We start from the raw sequence: 9,836 nt of genomic DNA, 5'->3' as shown, positions 1-9,836 counted from the left end.
TTAATTCTACTGCTTCTTCTATCTATTGCTATTGCTCAAATAGATACAAGAGGGAGTTGTAGGAAATACAGTTCTCTTGTGTAACTCCTTCCAAATGCTCTTAAGTAACAAGAATGGCTCAAATACTCTTTGAATGAGTTTTGGCAGGAAATATAATATTGCCTGTACTGATAGATGCTGGGAGACATTCATTACAGAAACTCTTTCTAAATCTGTTTCCTTCATTGCTGTTGACTATCTTTTACTTCAAACCAATATAAACAAAAATAAACATGCAAAAAAACCCCAAACAAAACAGAACAAACAAACCTGTTGCCCTGTGTTCCTGTATTTGCAAAAGGTTGTAGATGAGAATTTTGCTTATAAGAACATGTGGATTACACTGGGATCTCAAAAATCACTTTCTTTAGGCTGTTTACAACCCATGCAGAGAAAAGACTGGTCATAAGAAAGAGGTGATTCCAAATCTTTGAAAGATGAAACAAGAATCAGTTAGTACAGGAATATTAGGTGGTTCCAAATATTAGGTTGTTTCTTGAGCTGAATAAATTCCAATAAAGAAAATAAAACAGTTAGCAGCAGCCTTTTCCAGAGTCAAGGAACAAAAATAATCCACAGACAGGACTTTCCTAATCTCAAGTTACTTCAACTTTTTAATATTTGCTGTTTGTCACTCTTAGAGTCCAGTACTGAAAGTGAGACACACAATGAGGAAATTGCAAATGAACATGAATAGGATATAATTAACCATACCTATTTTGATCATTTGCTCTCCTTATGGACTCATGTGTCTATGACTATTTGCATTTTATACATTTATGGAAAAAAAAGAGGTTAGTGAGGGAAGAGAGAAAGATACTAATACATGACTCTAATTTATATAGATATGTTCAAAACAGGATAGTTTTAACAGCTGGATTCCATCAAACAAAAAGTTCTATCACTTTGTAAAGAATTCCATGACTTCCAGTTACTTTGACATCTGAACATGATTAAGTAAAACCATTCAGTAAGGTTCACCCAGTTTTCATTGCTACATCAGAGACCTGTGCCACCATTGTTCCAAGTGCTACTCTGTCCTCTCCAGGGTTTCTGGAAAAGCCCAGTTAAGAGATTTGTAAGAAATTTCTTCCATTAGGCAGAGTTCCCCGTCAGCATTTAAGAGAGAATATTCTCTTTCAAGTAGCTTTTCTTCATGAACTATTGAGATATTGTGTCACATTTGCTGTTAGGTTTCAGCGCCCACTCTGAAGGGCACTGAATACTTCTCCTTGCCCTAGCAATGAAATCATCCTGGGATTATTACCAGAACAGTAGATGTTACTGCAGAAATGTAAAGTGAAAGATGAACAAACGCTGAGCTTTTTTGCATGTTGAAATAGATTTTTAAAGTTCAAGACAAGGTGATAATATTAAGGAATTTTGAATCGCAAGAGCTGTGTTTTGTATTTTTCAGAAGGAGAAACTGGAAAGTTCAAAGCATAAAGTTCATGCCCCCCCAAAATGGTTTTTTCCCTCAATCATTTTAATTTTTAATATTTATTAATTTTTTGAGAGAGAGACAGAGCACAAGCAAGGGAGGGGCAGAGTGGGAGTGGTTGGGGGGGGAATACAGAGAATCCAAATCAGGCTCCAGGCTCTGAGCTGTCAGCACAGAACCTGACATGGGGCTCAAACCTATGAACCTTGAGATCACGACCTGAGCTGAAGTTGGATGCTTAATTGACTGAACTACCCACATGCCCAATCTTTCTTTTTTAAATATGGAATGTTTCATGAATTTGTGTGTCATACTTGCATAGGGGCCATGGTTATCTCTGTATCATTCCAATTTTAGTGTATGTGCTGCTGAAATGAGCACCCATTTTTCTCAATCTTGATCAAGACTTTCCAGTTGGACTCAGGAAGATAATAGGATAAGAGAAAAAAAGTACATCAGCGTGAGTCCTGGGTGGGTGTCTAAGCTACAAATTGGATGCTATGTTCTCTCTGTGGTTATTTCCAAGTGGAGGCATATGATAGAACTTATATCTTCCACTTAAGTTTGTCATTCAGAACAATGTGGAGCCCAAGGAAGCTGGCAAAAATTGCGACTGTCCAGTGCCACGTCAACTTAGTGCAGTAGCAGTGGAGCAGAAATTGTGGTGGGATGGGACTAGGCAGATCACACTTGAGATAGCTCTCAAGACCTTTTCCTATGGCCCTTAAAAGATTCAGGGAAAGTAGAATGATATCTCATGGCTCAAGAATGTCAAAGAAGTATAGCAGATCAGAAAATGTTTCTCTATATGGAGAGGGGAACATAGACAGTGAAACAAAAGCTAGGACCAATGGGATAGCGGATCTCCGTGGATGCCAGCATGGGAGCATGAAATGCTAGGGACCAAGGAGGCTGAAAGTGTCAGCAAGTGACCAGATTCTTCCAATAATCAACTTTGCCCTGCTCCACACACACACACCACCACCACCACCACCACGACTCACTAATCCCTACAAACTTAGGTAAGAATCCAGAAACCTGGGAGAGGAAGACAGGGAAAGAAAACTCTTAGAGGGCTAGCTTAAATTTGAAATTACTAATGTTAGAATTGCTTAAAATCAGGTAGGATAGGGATCTGAGTTTATTTATAAAAAACGAAGGAGGCATATTATCTTTGCATATCTGAATAATAGGACCTGATAATTTATACTTGCTATGTATATTTGATTTCTTCCTATTTCTGTTACAGAATCTTGATTAGAAATCTTAAGATATAGACTTATTTTTTTAAGTTTATTTTCAGAGAAGAGAGAGAATACACATGAGCAGGGGAGGGGCAGAGGGGGAGAGAGAGAGAAAGAGAGAGAGGAAGAGAGAGACAGAGAGAGGGAGACAGAGAGAGGGGGAGAGAGATCCCAAGCAGTCTCCATACTATCAGTGCAGACCCTGACGTGGGGCTTGAACTCATGAACCATGAGGTCATGATCTGAGCTGAAGTCAAGAGTTGGCCACAACTGACTAAGCCACCCAGGTGCCCCAAGAATTATTTCTTAAAGATTCATTTCTTATACTAGGTGTAAAGCAGAATTGTTTACCATGAAAAGTCACTCAAGAAATCCCTTAGGCCAAATACAGTGCAATATACTATATATTTACTCAATTCATCCCAAACAGGCAGTTTTTCCTCCAGGGCTCAAGAATAGCTCTTTTTTCAGGTGACACCAGATTAAGTTGTGTGCTTTGTGTCTTGAGATACTTAGATTGCAAGAAATCCCCAAAATGAGAGACTCATGGGATTGGACATTAGGTGAGGGCGGATTCATTCTTTGCAGCTACCACTCTGAGGCATTGGATCATCTAGCACAAAGAGGTCAGCTTTTCCCACATTGTTTAATTCTCTCCCCTACACATATGCTCTCAGTCTCTCTCTAAACTTATTCTTGTGTATTTGAGTAAAGTGTATATGGGCAATTGGACTCTTGTGTTCATTCTTGAAGTTTTGATTTGAACATTATGGTTCTGGACAGATGGTCTTTGTAAGCATCCTACCTGGCTTGACAATTTTGGGTTGGATCCAATATCATTTAAACTCAGCCTTTTTCCTTCCAATGCTAAGTATCTGTTCTCTTACAGTGTTAAAACAAAATGAGCTTCTTTCTTCACCCAATACACAAACGTTTTGATAATATTTGCTAACATTTTCAAAACTGCACCTGACTTAACTGCCTATTTGGAAAGGGCAAACTTGAAAGATACTTTTAACTTCCCATAAGCATTGAGTTATTTTTTTAATATGAAAATTTATTGTCAAATTGGTTTCCATACAACACCCAGTGCTCATCCCAACATCCCAACAGGTGCCCTCCTCAATACCCATCTCCCACCCCCCATCAACCCTCAGTAGGTTCTCAGTTTTTAAGAGTCTCTTATGTTTTGCCTCCCTCCCTTTTTTTTTTCCTTCCCCTCCACCACAGTCTTCTGTTAAGTTTCTCAGGATCCACATACGAGTGAAACCATATGGTATCTGTCTTTCTATGACTTATTTCACTTAGCATAACACTCTCCAGTACCATCCATGTTGCTACAAAAAGCCATATTTCATTCTTTCTCATTGCCATGTAGTATTCCATTGTGTATATAAACCACAATTTCTTTATCCATTCATCAGTTGATGGACATTTAGGCTCTTTCCATAATTTGGCTACTGTTGAGAGTGCTGCTATAAACATTGGGGTACAAGTGCCCCTATGCATCAGTACTCCTATATCCCTTGGGTAAATTCCTAGCAGTGCTATTGCTGGGTCATAGGGTAGAATGATTTTTAATTTTTTGAGGAACCCCACACTGTTTTCCAGAGTGGCTACACCAGTTTGCATTCCCACCAACAGTGCAAGAGGGTTCCCATTTCTCCACATCCTCTCCAGCATCTATAGTCTCCTGATTTGTTCATTTTAGCCACTCTGACTGGCATGAGGTGGTATCTCAATGTGGTTTTGATTTGTATTTCCCTGATGAGGAGTGATGTTGAGCATCTTTTCATGTGCCTGTTGGCCATCTGGATGTCTTATTTAGAGAAGTGTCTATTTATGTTTTCTGCCCATTTCTTCACTGGATTATTTGTTTTTCAGGTGTGTGCAAAGCCATTGTTGATGGCAATTCAGCTTTGAAAAGCAAAATTAGTTATACACACTTAATTGTGATCTCAGATTCCATAAATATATTCTTTAAAAGTAACCTTTTGTGATTATTTTAAGCTAGGAAAAAAATTAGATTGAATTTTAGTGTTACTGATAATAAACATTAAAACTTTTTTAAATATTTATTTTTGAGACAGAGACAGAGTGCAAGTGGGGGAGGGACAGAGAGAGAGAGAGACAGACAGACAGACAGACAGACACAGAATCCAAAGCAGGCTCCAGGCTCTGAGCTGTCAGCACAGAGCCTGATGTGGGCCTCGAACTCAAACTGTGAGATCATGACCTGAGCTGAAGTCGGACCCTTAACTGACAGAGCCACCCAGGTGCCCCTAGAGTTACCGATTCTTATTAGTAATGACATAATTATAGGCATAGTTACAGGTAGATAGAGGTTTTGTGGGAATTTCAATTTCAATTTGTGAAGCTAAGAATGCAGTTCATGCTTGATCAACATGGGTTTGAACTGAGGGTCCATTTATACAGATTGTTTTCACAAATACAGTACTATAAATATATTTTCTCTTCCTTGTAATTTTCTTAAAATTTTTTCTAGCTTACTGTATTGTAAGAATATAGTATGTAATACATATAACACAGAAAATATGTGTTAGTCAACTGTTGATGTTATTGGCAAGGCTTCTGGTCAGCAGTAGGCTATTAGTAAAGTTTTGGGGGAGTTGAAAGTTACATGCAGATTTTCTACTGCATGGAGGGCTGGCACCTCTAACTCCTGTGTTGTTCAAGGGTCAACTGTATATACAATATTATGAAGTTGAATTTAGGCATTAAAATTAAATTTAAAATGAGATTTATGTATCCAAATTTTAAAAATTAAGTTGACATACACCACAAAATCACACATTGCTAGGGCTTCTTCCCAGATCTCAGAAGGGGTCCCAAACAAAGTGCCCAGAAACATGTTTTTATTAGATGCATGATAAATATCACTTTGGACAGAGATTATGGGACATTTCCTAAATAATAGACATTGAACTGGACACTTTATATTTTCTATCTCATCTTTTATGTGTTATTTAATACAGTTATCTCATTTACATGTTAGGAAGGCAAAGCTCAAAGAGGGTGAGAAACTTGCCTAAGGTCACATAGAAAAAAACCAAAAAAAATTTCATAACAGAAAAAATTCTAACGCATTCAGGTCTGATTCATTCCAAGTCCTTTATTCCTTTTTTATGATACTTATTTAAAATTTGATCAGCACAATTTAAAATATGTTAGCGTCAGTTGCACTTAAACCTAAAGAGACAAATATGTCCTTCCTTCTTCACTCATCCTTTCGATTTGACATGTAAATTAAATCTTGACCATGGATATATGCTTTACTGGCCAATATTTTGACAAACATTAGATTTGTGTCTAGATTCTGGTAACAGTTACGTGTTATAGAAGATTCTGGGTAAAAATCAAGCTAGGCATAGTATTTTAAAAACCTTAGTGCTATTAATATTCAGGTGAGTAACGCTATTAATATTCACTTACCAATATGTTAAAAACTGAATAGTCTTACCATGTTTCAGATTCATCCTGGAATACTGTGTTTGGTGGCAAAGAATCTGTGGAAATATTGGCTTCAGACTTGGGCTTATAATTCAACTGAGTCCCAGCTCTAAGTTTTGTAGAAACACAAAGCACAAATTTTTTGTACTTTATCATCTGCTCAGGTTATTGATTTTTTGCCATTTCTCTTTGATCCTAGAGCTTGACGTTTATTATGCTTAGCTATAGGACTCCAGAAATCTTCAGGTTCCAAGGATAGAGCAGGTTTTGTTTGGTGGATTTACAATTTTTCAGGCTTCTGGGTGTGTTAAAGTAAGAGGTTAAAAAAAAAAAAAGAAATCCATCTTTCATTACATATGTATGTATATATAGAACATTATAGAACATTTATCTATTTACATATTGGTAAATGTTATTTGTGTTTGGATGTAGTGGTTCTTGACATGATGATCCCCTAGACCCTCACCAGTGGATGTCATTTTGTTTCAAGAACATGTCATAGTTTATTTGCTGCTTTGAAACCTTCAGCTACATGATCCTTTTGTTTTTACCCTTGGTTTCATGGTAGGTCTTTCAGACTGTACCATGACTTCGTTCACATCATCTTGACTTAACTTTAATATGTCACAGATCAAGTATCTAATTATATGCTTTCTTGCTTCCTATGATTTCTCACTGATGGTCCCCTGTCAACACCAGTTTTTAAGTTGATTTTCTTTGGCAATCATGCCCCTGAAATTTATATATGTATATATTTATGTATTTTTTTACCCTGGAGTTTGGCCATAGATTTTCAACATCTGGTTTTTGATCAAGATTTTAATTTTGTTCTAGTGACTTCCAATTTACTACTTTCTCAGGCAGGCACTTTGGAAAGGGTCATATGAAGAGAATTTTTTCTATTCTTCATTGACAGAAATATTATCAATGTAATATATATGCATAATACAGATATTTTTGTGCCTTAAAAAGAACAATGGTAATTGTTCTTCAGATAAGAGTGGGGGGAATGACCCCTTTATACAAAAAAAGAGTTTTTCCTTATTTAAATTTTTAAAAATATTCTTATTTTTGAGAGAGAGAAAGAGCATGAGCAGGAGAGGGGCAGAGAGAGAGAGAGAGAGAGGAAGACACAGAATCTGAAGCAGGCTCCAGGCTGTGAGCTGTCAGCACAGAGCCTAATGCAGGACCTGAACCCATGAACCACAAGATCATGACCTGAGCCGAAGTTGGACACTCACCCAACTGAGCCACCCAGGCACCCCAAGGTTTTCCTTATTTAACTCATAGTAATAAATGTTCCTCAGAGTCAGGGCATAAAACAAGCACTGTTGAAAGAGAATTAGAGTCCTAATATATTACTTTTTAGTATCTGTTTTTTATTTTGTTTTATTATTCCAGGAAGTGGTATTATTGATTGATTGGGATCCAAGAAGTGATTAAAAACATACATGCCCTATAAAATTGTGAATTTGCTTAGTCTTTTCCAGAAAATTGCTTGTATGTTTCTAAGTGTTTAAATCTAATCACTGCTGATACTAGGTGATAAGCCTTGGCATTTAGAACATAAAATGTTAGATAACCCTAGTTCACTTCATTGACTCTTGGATGTCTACTGTGTGGCAGAAAATATGCTTCACTGATAAGAATATGAAAACAAGTAATGTATGCCCTCACCAAGAGCTCACTATTAATGATAAAATAGAAAATTAACAAAAAGGAAATAGGCTATTTATAAGGAGACATGGTGGAATAATTTTGTCTGAGAAATTTCATCAAATATTATATTCAGAAAATGTATTATCTCTGTTCAATTAATTTGTGTAACAAACACTAGAACGATGCATCACTGGTCTACAAATTTATTTTCTCAAAGGAAATACTAGGAAGAGTAAAGCCTCAATCTGGTGTCAGACAGACCTTTGTGGGAGTTTTAGCTCTACCTACTGTTGAATATATGCGAAGTGGCGATAATATTATATATTGATAGATGTTATTATGTTATGAGATTATCTACTACATAATGGTTTGATAACATTAGCCTTCAAAAATGTTTATTAGTTTTGTCATTACTAGAATTGATGAATGGTGTAGAGATCTAAGACTACTAATCAAGAGAAGATCATGATATAGGATCATTTTCTCTTCTCTAAAAATTCTTAAGAAATGAAAAAAGGAATTGGATGCCCTTAGAAATATTTTCAAAATATTCATGGAGCAAAGTAATTCTGTAGACTAGTAGTTCTCTAAATGTGATCACTGGAACAACTGCATCGACATCATCTGAGACCTTGACCAAAATACAAATTCTAAAGCCCCATCCTAGACCTATTGGATCAGAAATTCTGGGAGTGGGTCCCTATTGATTTGTGTTGTTTTAAAGTTTGCAAATGTTTGATACATACTAACATTTAAGAACCACTGCTATATATTGATATGAATATTGTCTTATTAGGCAAGTCATTTATGACCAATCTTTTACAAAACACTTTTTTATTACCAAGTCTGTATTTAGGAGTATAGCTTAATTTATTTTCACATGGAAACTTTCAAAGTCATTCCTTATAACAAAATTTTCCTTTTTGTTTCATTTATTTAAAAAAGTTACTTTAGTTACTAAGGAAGAGGAAGAAAAAATGAATTAGCATAAAGTTGAACTTTAGTTGAAATTAAGTGAAATTCAGTATAGACTGAGACATATGTAAAGTAATAGAATTCTCTGAGAACTTTTCTACCTGTGGCAGAGATCTTGAAGTTAAGAATTTTTAAAAAATTTCTTCTGATCATAATATTTATGTCATTATTTTTCCATAAACTGATTTTTTCTTTTTAACATATTTTGAAATGGTCTTCTCCAAAATATTTTCATTTTGTAGGGAAGATAAATGTTCATAAACGTACTAGAATGGAGGCTGGTTGAGGATTTGAACCCTGTTTAATTTTGCATCCTCAGTATCTACCAATGTGCCTGGTACATGCAAGTGTTTCATAAATATTTATTAAAATTTCATTAAACTTATTACATAGTACAAAGCCAAAAATGACCAACGCCATAGATGAAATAAAGATAAAAATAATCTAAGATTTCATAAAAGAGATTATTTCCATCTGGAAGACTAAGAGCTATTTCACAATAAAGATGGAATGTAAACTAATCCCTTAAAGAATGAATAGAATCTAGAACTACTTCGGTGCAAGAGTTAGCAAGCATAGGGAAATCAGGTGGCAAGTGAATAACATTTTGCAAGATATAGAGACTGAAAATGCAGGATATGTACATGGAGCAAATAGACCTGTGTTATAGAAAAATCATAGAAAACAGCAGGATAAAATTTTTTTTTGAAGCCAGGCCATTGAAGAACAGGCTTGGCATCCAAATATTATTCAGTAGTACAGAGTCATTTTAGATTTTTGAATAGGAAGCAAAAGCTTAAGGCGATCCTTAAAGATTAATCAGCCAATTGTAAACTAGACTAAAGGAGTTGTTGAATGTGACAAGAGGAAGAACAACCTGGGTTTGACAGAATTAGGGAAACTCACTTAACCATCTTATTGTGTTTAATGAGTTGTGAGGATAAAGAAGATAGGATGTCATTTAAATTTAAAGCCTGGCTCATTAAGAGAATAGTCATTCAAAGAAG

At 35.8% G+C, this 9,836-nt stretch overlaps 1 non-coding gene across 1 annotated transcript; it reads right to left on the bottom strand.

Annotated features, from left to right (window-relative positions):
• Window positions 1-1,757: 1,757 nt before the first annotated feature.
• Window positions 1,758-1,861, bottom strand: LOC113600718 (U6 spliceosomal RNA). Its single transcript, XR_003421833.1, has one exon. It is a non-coding gene; the product is annotated as a U6 spliceosomal RNA (small nuclear RNA).
• Window positions 1,862-9,836: the final 7,975 nt, after the last annotated feature.

Source organism: Acinonyx jubatus, chromosome F2, assembly GCF_027475565.1.
Source record: "Acinonyx jubatus isolate Ajub_Pintada_27869175 chromosome F2, VMU_Ajub_asm_v1.0, whole genome shotgun sequence".
In the NCBI taxonomy this organism is placed as follows: domain Eukaryota; kingdom Metazoa; phylum Chordata; class Mammalia; order Carnivora; family Felidae; genus Acinonyx; species Acinonyx jubatus.
This window is presented reverse-complemented; position numbering and strand designations above follow the sequence as displayed.